Below are 13,859 nucleotides of genomic sequence, written 5' to 3'. Positions count from 1 at the left end.
GTGCTAATACCAATATCACAGTGGGTTTTGGGGATAAGTGAGATAATATAAGTAAAGATAGGTAAATGTCAAGTGTTAAATTTATTAATCTGGATTTCTCCTATGATCAGATTTCAGGTGGTGTCATGATCAATAGGAGTCCCAACCATAATGTGGTCTTTCTTTAACTTCTTCCCCACAAGACCTAAGCACCTGACCCTCAAAAAGTGTAAAATCTTGAGGCACCTCAGAGGGAAGCACCATTTCCCCACTTGTGGTTTGGATGAGGAAGAATTTTCCCTATGCATCCTACTATCCTCTCTGTCCTTTTACTAACATCGCCCCAGGGCAAGTGGAGGGATGGATTCACTTAATTGGCAAACTGCACATGCTCAGCTGGCTCAGCTTGACCTTTTTCCTCCTGTGAAGTGCCTGCTCTCAAGTGTGCTACCTGCTGCTTCCCCAACTTTCTGCCTTTATGAATGGAGTTGGTCTGCTCTCTCCAGTGCTACATGGGAAAGGGTGGGTAAATCCAGAGTTTAGAGTTAACAAGCCCATTGGTTAACAGTCTGGCTTCCATAAGAAACAAGGTTGATTTTTGTTTTTGTTGTTGTATTGTTACTATCAACTTCTTTGAAGCCACATAGGGAAGAGCGGTGTGACTTGTTTATCAGGGCTCTATTGGAGAACTAACATTGTTAAGTTGTGCAGAGTGGCTTGGCTAAGCAAAGTTAGCTGTTTTTGTTAGTAGAGACTCTTTGTGACATTAGTTCAACAAGAACTCTGTTTAAGGCATAACTTACTCATCTGCAGAAAGTCTACGTCTACACACCAGAAATGCATAGCCTTCTCAAGAGATTTCTCAGCTAAGAAAGAAAACCTAGTCATAGGGTGCATTTGTACCAGTTACTGCTCAGTGGCAGACACACAGAGACGGAATGCTCAGAACAGAGTCCCCCATCATCTATGAAGTGCTTCTGAATCCCCCACAATTGACAGTGAGCTTTAGGCCTGACAGTCCCATGCCCCTGTATGTGGCTACTGTCTGGGAACATGATTATCAGAAGCTTTCTCCAGGGAACTGAAAAACTTTCTATCCACTCAGATAAGGCCTCTCCCTTGCCCAGCCTCGATTTCCTCAAACTTCTCTCTGGTTTAACTTCAACTCCTGGTAAAGGAGAGGGAACAAGGTACCAAAAGAAGGAGCAAGAAGGACGGGATGGCTGGTCATCGTGTGCACCTTGCATACACATCTCTGATGCAAATGCCCCAGGACCACATACTGTGCTGTATTTCTTTGTTCACATGTCTGGCCCCTCCATCAGTTTATGAGGGCTGGGAGCACACCCTAGACTTCACTGCATCCCTGGTACCTAACACAGGACCCAGCAGAAACAGGAACTCAGTAACTTTTTGTGGTTAAACTGTGTATCTAAATGATTGTTAATCAAATACCATACAGATAAACAGTTCTTTCTCCAGTTGAGAGGACTAGGCCCCCATAATCATAATGAGACAATGGACAAAAGGAATCTTTTCAGAAAACAGAACTACTTCATGCAAAGATCAACAGTGGCTACTGAACATGTTTCCCAGGCCAATCTAAACAGCTCCCATGTTTTCATTTTCTAGCATTCAGTGAAAAGTCAGCTCCTTTGGAAGCATGCCCACTCGCTTAAAACAATGTTTAAAAAGTCATGGTAGACCTTTGTAAAGGTCTTTGCAATACTATGCAAAGACCTTTACCTTTGTGCTTTGTTTAAAAAATAAGTTTTAAAAATATACCTCAGAGGAAAAAATAATGGGGAAGAGAGCAAGCTAATCAACTTGGGAATTTTTCTTTATTTGTAGAGATGTGGGTCTTGCCATATTGCCCAGGCTGGTCTTGAACTCCTGGGCTCAAGCAATCCTCCTGCCTCAGCCTGCCTAGATGCTGGGATTACAGGGATGAGTCACAGTGCTTGGCTGGGAATTTTTTTTCTAATACGAGAAAAAAATGTATCATCTCACCTCCTTTAGTGAAAACTCAACTTCTGTGACTTTGGTGTCCATGCCCAAGCTTCTGTCTCTGTTGCATCCACTCTTGTTGCCTTTGTACCCTTCAGTGGCAGCATCCTGGCCCCTAACCTGTCTCTCTCAATCAACCCACACAACACCACGACATTAATTTTCCTCGAACTTTGATCCTGCTACCCACTCCGTGTGCATCTGCTAGGGAGGCCTGATAGCAAGGTCATGGCTGACAGGATTGTACAGCAGGAAGAACTTTTGAAAATCACTTAATTCAATAGACCCTCTTAATTTATTAAAAACAAAAACAAACAGCTAGTGCCCAGAAAACTGAAGTGAATATTTAAAGGTTCACAGTTAGGACAGACCTGGGGCTGAAAACAAAGCCTCAACCTCAGTGCCAGTGTTCTTTCCACTAGGCAATGGATCTGTTAAATACTTCAGCAAGTTTGACACTTAATGGCCCTTCAAAACTGTCCCCCTCCCTTTTCGTGCCAGGCGTGGTAGCTGACACCTAGAATTTCAGCACTTTGGGAAGCCAAGGCAGGAGGATCGCTTGAAGCCAGGAATTAGACACCAGCCTGGGCAACAAAGCAACACCTTCCCCCTCCCCCAGCCATCTCTACAAAACAAAACAAAACAAAACAAAATTAGCCTGGCACGGTGGCACACACCTGTGGTCCCAGCTATCTGGGAGGCTGAGGCAGGAGGAGGATCACATGAGCCTAGGAGTTCGAGGCCACAATGAACTATAATCATGTCGCCGCATTCCAGCCTGAGCACAGAGTGAGACCCTGTCTCTTAAAAGAAAAAAAAAAAGAAAAGAAAACTACCCCAACTTAACTGTCTTTTTAGATATACAGAGAGATGTAGATATAGATATTATTCATATTCCTGGTGGTTGTTAAGCCTTTTAAAGCAACAAAGAATAGCTGCTTTGTTCCTCCAAATGAAGTGTTATGCAGGCCCTCAATTTTATAAAAATAAATAAAAATTATTTATCTCTTCTGCAGCTGAAGCAGGGTGTCTACTCCTCTCAACAGCCACTGAAACACCTCTGAGAACTTTCAGGTTTCGCTTGATCAATCGGACAACTCACCAGACCCCTAATGCTGACTGCACTTGTCAGTGGCTAAATCCCTGCCCCTGCCCTTTCTTTTGCCTTCCGCCTGCCATAATCCTCCAGCCTCCAGGCGACTTCTCCCTACAGTGCTGTTAGGAAGTGACTCTTGCCTCTCCTTTGCTCCAAAGCTCTGAATCTGTAGCCCTTCCTTTGTATCTAAACAGTCCGATTTGTTGGTTATTCTCACAGCTCACCCCCCAACTTCTGGCCCATCTATAATCAGGGCCCACCCACCCATCTGTTAGCCCTGTGGGCCCATCAAAGCAGGCTTCAAACACAAGCTGCCACTTCTGGTGGAGGTTCAGCCTACCCCTTCCTCTTCTCTCCTGACCCTTCTCTAATCTGGCTTTGTTTCTGCCATCCCTACTGCACTCATTTGGAACCCTTGCTTCTCAGCAAATATTTATGGGTTTGACTTGTTATTCTTGAGTTCTATACTCTTCCCCCAGCACTGCCTCCCCCTGGCCTTTTATTTTTTGTTTGTTTGTTTTTTTCTCTTTCACTTTTCCCCTTTTGAGCTCTGGGGTCTCTGGTAGAAGGTGGTGGCTGCTGAAGGAAAAAATACAACCCCTTCTCACCCTGAACCATCTGTCCACCCACTAACTAGTAAGTTCCCTCTGGGTTTCCTGGAGACACTCGGAAATGGCAGAAAGACCAAGATGACTTGCACCTGGGGTGCAAATTTAAAATGCAGACTCTAGCATCCCACCCCTCACCAATGGATGTGTGGACTCTGCTGCTCTCCAGGGTTTAAGAACTCCCTGAGCTAGGGAGTCTGACATGCCTGGCCTGGCATATCCAGTGGTCCATGGGCCAAAAGTCATCTCTTGAGGTGAATAGGCAGGATACAAAAGTGGTCATCTGAAGAGTTGTATTTCCAGCAGTAAGAATGGCAGAAAAAGTCCTTGGGGGAAAGGAGAATTAACCTGAATCATTACTGGGAATATACAACATGGCCCTTCCCCTACTGGTCTACACCACCTGTGCAGAGGCTGGTTCAATGAACCACCCCTGTGCTTTGTGGCTGTCGATCACTGTGTTGTATAGACTGGTGGTTAAGTAAATGGATCTGAGATTAGACTGCCCGAGTTTGACTCCCAAATCTACCATTTCTAGAGTGTGGGCTCTGGAGCTTACTGTATCACATTGCTCAATGCTAGCTTCCTCTTCTTCCATTTCTGTAAAATGGAGATAAAATATCCATCTCATAGGGCTGCCATGAGAGTTAAGTGACATTATCCAAATAAAGCATTTGATATAGCAGCAAGCACAAGGTAAGTTTGTAATATGCATTAGCTTTAATTCTTATCACTAACATCATGCTTTCTTGAACTTACTCATATACATATGTCTCCCTCCTTCTGGATAGGGAACTCCTGAAAAGCAGATCCCACAGGCTGCTATGTTCCCTCTCTCCTAAAATACTCTTAGTGGGTTATACCTCACAGGATTGTGGTGATCAACTAAGACAGTAGGTGAAGAGAGGTTCGCAGCGGGTCTGGCACACTGGAGGCCAGAAAGAATCACCCCGAGTCCAAGGGTGCTTTTTAAATACCAAATATCTTAATCCTGATGTTTTTATGTAACCACAACGTGTAGACTTGCCAAAAATGTTAAAAATAGAAGAAACCAAAAATCAAAGAGAAAAATCTTCTCATAGTTTCTAATCCAACTTGCATGGAAATAGTTATCTTGCAAAAGAGTGAAGGGTGTAAATTTTTTCATTCATTTAGGGGAGTTGTTTTGGTTTTTCTTGTTTTATTCTTTGGGTAGTTTATTTGTTTTTCCCACACTATTTTTTTTTTAATGATAAGTAAGGGTGACACCACTTTTCTTAAAAACAATAAAAGCTACAGGAAAAAAAAAAGGCTTTAAAAGTCTCCAAAGGCCTCAGGAACTTTTGCCCAGAGAAGTGTACTCCTCAAGCAAAGTCATGGAAAACAACGTCTGCCGCAGGAGCAGGGCTGAGCCAAACCCCTGTGGCGCGGGCTCGCTTTATTTTTGGTCCAAGCTGACAGTCCAGGAAGCCACATCCACTGACTTCTTTTTCATTTAAGATTCTACATTCATCAATACGTCTTGTTAGGTAAGCCTCCAGTGGATTTCCTCTATTTGGTCTAAGGAATCTGAAGAGGAAAAACAGAAACACACAGTCACCATTCCTAGGAAAATAGTATCAGCCCAGCAAGAGACCAAAACAGGTATCTGGTAAAAGCTCCCACTCTATTCTCTTTAAACTGCACTTTATTCTAAAAAAAAAAAAAAACTGCTCCCTGAGTTTAAACAGTGTTTGATTTTATATAAGCACCAGATGATTCTAATTCCTTTTGGAAAAAGGTGGTGGAGGATTCTATAAAAACTCTGATAACCATTTCTTCTACCAACTTTAGTCAACAAAAAAATTGAAAGGCTTAACATAGGTGAAAACTGAAAAATACAGAGTTCCACAAAGACAAGTTAAGACTGTCATTTTTAAAAAGAAGCATCTAAAAGTCACTTTGGTACATCTCAAATGCACATCTTTACATAACTGATCAAGATACAAACCATTTGCAAACATTTATATTTTAAATCACACATAGCTATTCCGACTCAGATTTTAAGTGATTACACAATGAACTGGTCCTCATTTGCTCTCCCTTAATTTTCCCTAACCTTGCACGGCTTCTAGAAAAAGACAAAAACTGACAGACAAGGGTAGTATGGCCAAGGAGCCCTGATTTATTTCAGCTTTGAAAGGCCACTACACTTGGATTCTCATTTCTGCAAGGAATGCAATCCAGAGAGCTGAGCTCGCTGTCCTGAATAAAGTGCACGTTTTTCTCATCTAGCGGAGTAATCTTGTGAAATGTGAGTACAACCTGCCCAGTTTCTGAGGGAGGCAAAGGGGGAGGGTGGGGTCGTGCTGGGACACAGAGGAGTCACTCCCTGTTTGGAGAGCCACACTCCTAGAGCACCAGGCTCACAGGAGGGCACAGGCAGGAGGCAGGATCCTGGCCTTCACGGTGCCCAGGAAAGAGAAGCCGTCCAAGCTGGACAAGCAGAGAGGGACCTGCTGCCCTGAGAGCTAGTCCCTAAACTAATCTACATCAAGGAGGGCCATGGGCCTCTGGGGCAACACAGGGACCTGACAATAGAAAGCAAGGGGCAGTGTGGGAAGGAATCTAGCACCTTCTCCAACCAAGAGGTCAGCCCCAACAGGGGATGTTGGTGATGGACCCCATCAAGACATTCCCTCAGCTTCATCAGAGGTCATGCACTCTCCCCAGTTCCACACACACCCCACCTTGCTCACAAGCAGAAGGGGAAAGAAGGCATCTTGGCATTCATTTGGGAAGCTGCCAAGACAGTCTAATCTCTCAAATGGGGCATCTAACCTGATAGCAGCCACAGTGCAATAGACTACATGTGTTCAAATTCTAACCTCCAATGTGATGGCATTAAAAGGTGGGACCTTTGGAAGATAGTTTGGTTATGAGGGCTCTACCCTAATGAATGAGATTAGCTGTTATAAAAGGGACCCCAGAAAGCTTTCTATCCTCAAGAGGGCCCACACCAGAACCCAATCATGCTGGTACCCTGATATTGGATTTCCAGCTTCCAGAACTATGAGAAATAGATTTTCTGTTGTTTATAAGCCACCCAGTCTAAGGTATCTTGTTATAGCAGCCTGTAAGACACACAGATATTTACACGATCTCATTTTTATCATAGTCTAGGTTTACAATGTATTTAATTTTATAAAGCCTTGTATGGGAAGGAGATAAAGTAATAGTGATAATAATTTATATTTCCTCCAACCATATCTAGCAAACACAAAAGGGTCCTTTTAAGTAAAGTTTCTTTCTGACTAATAAGGAAATAAATGTATACCTCATTACTGTATGACCTCCCAGAAGCTCATGAGTTCTGAGGATTTAGAAGAAATTATTCAAGTGGAGTTTCCCTAGACATCATGGGCCCAAACTGACTCCTTATACCAGAGATTACTTTTTAATTCCTCTCATCAAGGCTGGCTGAATAAACCTTACCCATGTCAGCACACAAGTGAAGGCAATGATATTTTTTAATGGCATAATCCAGGTCATCATACCCTAGAATAGTCACCACGATGCATGTGCCTGCTGATTAGAACCTTCGTATCATTCCTGTTCTGGAAGTTTTGGAGGGGCGAGAAAAAGAAGGGCAAGAAGGGAAGAGACATTCATGACAAAATCTGGCACAGGCTCTTTGAGGAGCTATAGCCTCTCCTTCTCAGGCAGTAGCAAATAGTCTCATCAAAATGAACTTTGAAATCTAGAATGAAGATTTTGAAAAGAAATCCACTGTTATATATGAAATTTTAAAACATGTGTACTTTTTCCCTCAGCAAACCCACCTTTAACAATCTATCAAAACACAAATGTACTGGGTTATGGTGCTAGGCAGATTTCTAAGGTGGCCCCTAGTGATCTCTGTCTCCTGGCATCCATGCTTTTGTATAATGCTCTGATTGAGTGAAGGCTGGACCCGGAGACTGACTTCTAGTGAACAGAATACAGCAAAAGAGATGGGGCACTCTTCTGAAATTAGCTTATAAAAGACTGTGACCCCTCTTGCTCACACACTCTTGCTCTCGCTTTGATGATGCCAGCTGCCATGTTGTCAGCTCTCCTCCTGAGAGGCCCACATAGCAAGGAACTGAAGGTGCCTTCCAGCTAAAAGCCAGCCAGTGAGGAGCAAAGGCCCTCAGGCCAACAGTCCACCAGGATCTGAATCCTGCCAATGACCACTGAGTAAGCTCAGAGGCGGCTCCTTCCCAGTCAAACCTTGATACAACCGCAGCCTCAGCCTTGGGAGAGATCCTGAACCGGAGAACCCAGCTACGCTGTACTCTGCCTGCTGACCCAAAAAAACTGCGAGATAATAAACGTTGTTGTTTTTAAACCACTGCATTGGAGGGGATTCTGTTATGAAGCAATAGATAAATCATACAGCTGTTTAAGCCTCATTGTTTATAATCACATACAAAAGGAAACAACCAAAAGTCCATTCAGAGATAACTAGTATAATCAAGAATGGCATATCCACATAAGAAATATTGGGCAGCCCTCAAAACACAGTGAGGTCAATATATCTGTATTGATATGAAAAGAAGTTCATGAAAATGAAAAAGCAAATTGCAAAACAACATGTGACTTTTAAAACATGGCAGATATCGACATCCATTCCTGTAAACTCCAGATAAGCTCCTCACCCAGTGTTCTCATTTCAGAAAACAATTCTAGTTGTCTAGTTGCTCTGTCTAATCAATTTGAAAGTATATCATTTACTTCAAATTGCCAACACATCCCAAACTCCTCACACCCTCCACCACAACTACCCTTGTCCACACCACCAGATTCTCTCTCTTTACAGCTGCCATGGACTGGGCTGGTTGCACTGCCTCCACTTCTGCTCCTCTGCAATCTATTAATATTTCCATACAGGAGCCAGAGTGGTACTTTAAAGATATAAGTGACATCAGGCCACTGCCCTCTTCAAGCCCTACAAAGGCTTCCCATCACACTCAGAATAAAAACCAATGTTGCTATATTGGTTTACAAAGTCATGATCTACAGATCTGGCCCCTGGATACCTCTCCCTCCCCTACGATTCTCTCCCTCACTTATCTGCTCTATCCACAGTGGCCTCCCTGATGTTTCTACAACGTGCCAAGTCTCCTATCACTTCAAGGCTGTATTAGTTTCCTAGGCCTGCCATAACAAAGTACTCAAAACTAGGTGGCTTAAAGAATAGAAATGTATTGTCTCAGTTTTGGAGACAAGAAATCTGAAATCAAGGTGTTGGCTGGGCAATGCTTTCTCTGAAGGCACTAGGGAGAAATCTGTTTCATGTTTCTGTCTTTGTTTCTGGTGGGGTTTTTTGGTATCTTCAGTGTTCCTTGGCTTGTAGACTCAGCACCTCAATCTCTACCTTCATCTTCGCAAGTTATCCTTCCTGTGTGTATGTCTATCTCCAAATTTTCCCTTTTTATGAGGATAGCAGTCATTTTAGAGGCCCACCCGACTCCAGTATGACCTCATGTTAACTGATTATTTTCTGCAATAACCCTGTTTTCAAATAAGGTCATATTCAAAGGTATTACAGGTTAGGACTTCTACATATGAATTTGGGATGGGGAACATAATTCAACCCCAAAACAACTGCCTTTGCAATCACTGTCCCCTCTTCCTGAAAAGCTCTTTACCCAGTGTGGCTGCCATGAGACTGTGCCTTGTAGACGTCTGACTTACAAGGAGTATTACTGGCTATGAGTTATAGCTGCTGTGCTCTGAAATCCATGTCTGCATTTGTGCTGAAGCCACATTTCTCACAGGCTACTCCTAGATAGTGATTGAGCATGGCAGGCATAGTGATGCAAACCTATTCCTGGGAGATGAAAACTTACCTAAGAGGTGGCTTGGGCTCAAAGACTCCTCCAAGAGATCCAGGCTCTCTTGGAACAGCACAGCCCTGTAGGATGCTTCCGCTCACCCTCTTCCCTCCCGTCTTCTTCACCTGGGGTCAGATGTGCATCACAATCAGAGGAGTCTCCCAAGATCCCAGCAGCTCACTCCTATTTTCCCTCATAGTCAGACAGGGCATTCAAAAGGGCTCTGTGCTTGGTTGAATACTCCTCTGTAGCCATCTTGAAATTCTTAATGTTATTTTTGAACAAGGAGCCCCACATTTTCATTTTTTCCTTGACCTCACTCTTGCTCACAGGAGTTGCCTTAATAAATCTCTTGCATAGCCAATCCTGCCTTGGTGTAATGCTTCTCAGAGAAAACGGACTCACACCCCAGATACCAGCATGATTCTTCATTACTGCATGTAAGCCTGTGCTCAAATGTCACTCCTCAGAGAGGTTTCCTTGGCCACCCTAATAAAGCACATGACCCATACCAGTCCCTCTCTCTCCCATTCTCCTGCTTTAATTTTCTTCATTGCTCCAACTGATTTTACTATATGTTTTACTTATTGTTTGTTTTGTCTTTCCCATGAGAATGTAAACTATACAGGGGCAAAGACATGGTGTTATTTATTGTTGTGCCCCAGCACCTATGACAAAGCCAGGAACATGATAGGTGGCCAATAAGTGGTTTGTGAGTGAATTAATTTACATTAAAAATGTCAGTCTGAATTTACCCAGATCCTCTTTCAGTTCCAAAATATAAGTCATGGCAGCCATCACAAGAATGTACCTCATATACCTGTAAAACATAACTGTTCTTCTTAATGCAGGCCAGAAATGAAGCCAGAATCCAAAGCTGAAGCAATAAGAATGACAGCAAATACTGCTATCACCCAGAGGGGGGTTGAATCTGGATACAGCTGCTTAGGGGTTTAGGGCTGGGATGCCCAGTTGAGAACAGGTGACATGGCCCAAGGCTCATGCAAGGTAAGACGCTGGAACTGACATAACTGCATCAAGTCAGAATTCTTCAAAATATCCATTTACATAAAAATAGGACTAGAAGAACTACCACCGCTCCAAGTAGCTCAGGGAAGGGGGAAGTAAGTCTGAATTATGCTCCAGTATCAGGGTGAAAAAAAATGCATCCGATTAAAAAAACTAAATAGAACACCAAGCCTGTGTCATGCACAAGCGTGTTGCACAAATTTACATTGTTTAGACTGTGTAAGTATCTTGAACTAATAGATCACTATAAAAATGTTCCCAGAACCAGGGAAGAAGCAAACTCAAATTGTTCTGTAGAAATATTTTCATAACTCAGGACCTACAAGACTCCCTCAGAATAAAAAATTCCTGCTGAATAAACCCACAAAGAATGAAGCCAGTCAGAAGGAGAAGCCATGTACACAACGAGCAGAAGAATTAGCACCTCTAAGAACTTACAGTAAGAGAATAATCTGACAGGATCTATAAGCTAATTACATTTAAAAGTATTTTTTAACATAAAAGAAGGAATAAAAACCATAATAAAAGAACCGTCCTTTATGAACAAAGGGCAGTTTTGAAAAAAAGAACTAATTGGAATTCTTAAAGATGAGAAAAACATGTTAAATTGCATATTAGATACAGCTGAAAAGAGAATTAGCATCATGAAAGATGGGTCTAAAGAAGTGTTCTGAATGGAGCAGATAAAGAAAAAAAGGGATCAAAAAATGTGAAAGAGAGGTTATAAACACAGAGAGTAAGTTGGGGAAATAAAACACATTTAATTGAAGTTCTGGAGAAGGAGTAGGTTATGTGAGAGGGGCAATATTGAAATGATAAAGGCTGAGAATTTAATAGAATTAAAGCAATACATATGTTCTTGATTTGGAAAATTACAAGTCCCAAGCAGGATTAAAAAGATACACACACACACACACACACACACACACACACACAGCGGTAAATGGCAGAACACTAGCACCAAAGAGAAAGTCATACAAGCAACCAGAGAGAAAAAGATAAATTACAAACTTAATAATGGCAATTAGATTGGTGGTGGACTTTTCATCAATAATACAGAGGCCAGATGATAATGAAATGATATTCAAAGTGGTAATAAAAAAACCTGTCAAACTAATATTCTATAACTAATTAAGTTACTGCTCAAAAAGGGGGGTATTTTAACCTGCTTTACGCTGCTATAACAGAATAACACAGACTAATTTACACAGAACAGAAATTTATTTCCTCACAGGTCTGGAGGCTGGGAAGTCCAAGAGCAAGGCACCAGCAACTACTGTCACATCATGGCAGAAGGCATCACATGGGCAAGAGAGAGCGAGGGAAGGAGGCTAAACTCATCCTTTATAAGAAACCCCTTCCTTTAATAACAAACCCACTCCTACTACAATGAACTCACTCCCATGATAATGGCATTAATCCATTCATGAGGGCAGAACCCTCAGGACCTAATCACCTCTTAAAGTTCCCACCTCTCAACACTGATGCATTGAGGATTAAGTTTCTAGCACATGAATTTTAGGAGACATATTCAAACAGAGGGTGAAATAAAAACATATTCATACCAAAAAAGAGAGACTATCCAATTCATAGACCCTCGCTGAAAGAATAATATAAGAATAATAACTTCAATATGAAGGAAACTAAGAAAGAGATAAATAAGCAATGATAAGCAAAGAAGATAAACATGTTAGTATATTTATAAACACCTCTACTCAAAAAAATTTTTTAAGATTAATAGGGAAAGGCATTATAAACAACTTGAAACTAAAACATCAGATAGCAATAATATGAAAGAGTGATTAACTTAAAGTACTCTATGGCCCTTGCATTATGTGATAGGGGAATAGAAATTTTGAACAACTTAAAACTTTTTAAAAGCTAAGCTCGTGCTTTGGGAGGCCAAGGCAGGAGGTTTGCTTCAGGCCAGAGTTTAAGGCCAGCCTGGGCAACATAGTGAGACCTAGTCTCTACAAAAAGTTTTAAAAATTAGCTGGATGTGGTGGTACGTATTTATAGTCCTAGCTACTTGAGAAGCTGAGGCAGGAGAATTGCTTTAGCCCAGGAATTGAAGGTAACAGTGAGCTATGACTGCACTACTGCACTTCAGCCTGGGTAACAGAGCAAGATACTGTCTCTTTAAAAAAAAAAAAAGGCTAAGCATTCATATTATTCATATAATATTTTCAGGGGAAATGAGGAAGGAAATGGGAGAGAAGAAACAGAATGCATAACTTTTTTTTTTCTTTGAGACAGAGTCTCGCTCTGTTGCCCAGGCTGGAGCGTGGCACAATCTCGGCTCACTGCAACTGCAACTGCAACCTCTGCCTCCTGCCTCAGTCTCTCAAGCAACTGGGACTACAGGCACATGCCACCATGCCCAGCTAATTTTTTTTTTTTTTTTTTTTGAGACAGAGTCTCACTCTGTCACCCAGGCTGGAGTGCAGTGGCGCGATCTAGGCTCACTGCAAGCTCCGCCTCCTGGGTTCAGGCCATTCTCCTGCCTCAGCCTCCTGAGTAGCTGGGACTACAGGCACCCACCACCACGCTCGGCTAATTTTTTGCATTTTTTAGTAGAGACGGGGCTTCACAATGTTAGCCAGGATGGTCTTGATCTCCTGACCTTGTGATCCTACTGCCTCAGCCTCCCAAAGTGCTAGGATTACAGATGTGAGCCACCGCGCCTGGCCCCAGCTAATTTTTGTATTTTTAGTAGAGACAGGGTTTCACCATGTTGGCCAGGATGGTCTTGATCTCTTGACCTTGTGATCTGCCTGCCTGGGCCTTCCAAAGTGCTGGGATTACAGGCGTGACCTACCGCGCCTAGGGAGAATTGTATAACTTCTAAAGTAGTAGAAGAAAGGAAAGGGGGAAAAAGAATACTCAAATGAGACATATACAGACAAAATATGAAGAAAAGAAGGAATTTTAAGGATGTAAGAATATAAGAAAGAATTAAGAGAACAGAAAATGATAAATACATAAGTAAATCAATACAAGCACTGACTATAAAAGAATAAAAGAAATGATGCCTTGTGGAGTTTGAAAAATTATATAGACTTAAAATACTCAAAAGGCTAGTGTAAGAATTGCGGGGAGGGATAAATAAGAAGGGTGTTATTCAAAGGAAGGTAAAAATATTGATCACTTTAGAATTTAGTAAGTTAACGATGCATGCTGTAATTACTAGGCTAATCTCTGAAAGAATAAAACAGACAGTATGCCTTTCAGAGTGGCACAGAAGAAAAAACAGAGTGAGACAATGAACTCGCTCACCCATAAAAAGACAAAAAAGGAGGGAAG

At 42.1% G+C, this 13,859-nt stretch overlaps 1 protein-coding gene across 2 annotated transcripts in view; it reads right to left on the bottom strand.

The window, feature by feature from the left end:
* The window catches only part of MOB3B (MOB kinase activator 3B), a 200,930-nt gene that overhangs the window by 138,775 nt on the left and 48,296 nt on the right, over positions 1–13,859 (bottom strand). The window contains exon 1 of one of the 2 annotated variants that reach the window (XM_063650476.1): positions 1,990–3,027. The exons of the other annotated variant lie outside the window; for it this stretch is intronic. The gene's annotated coding sequence lies outside the window, so the exon portion shown is untranslated. Of the gene's footprint in view, positions 1–1,989; positions 3,028–13,859 lie in introns of those variants that run through there. 2 annotated transcript variants of the gene reach the window in all.

The sequence above is a fragment of the Pongo pygmaeus genome, chromosome 13 (genome assembly GCF_028885625.2).
Source record: "Pongo pygmaeus isolate AG05252 chromosome 13, NHGRI_mPonPyg2-v2.0_pri, whole genome shotgun sequence".
Classification (NCBI taxonomy): Eukaryota; Metazoa; Chordata; class Mammalia; order Primates; family Hominidae; genus Pongo; species Pongo pygmaeus.
Note: the sequence above shows the minus strand (reverse complement) of the source record. Positions and strands in the feature narration are given on the sequence as shown.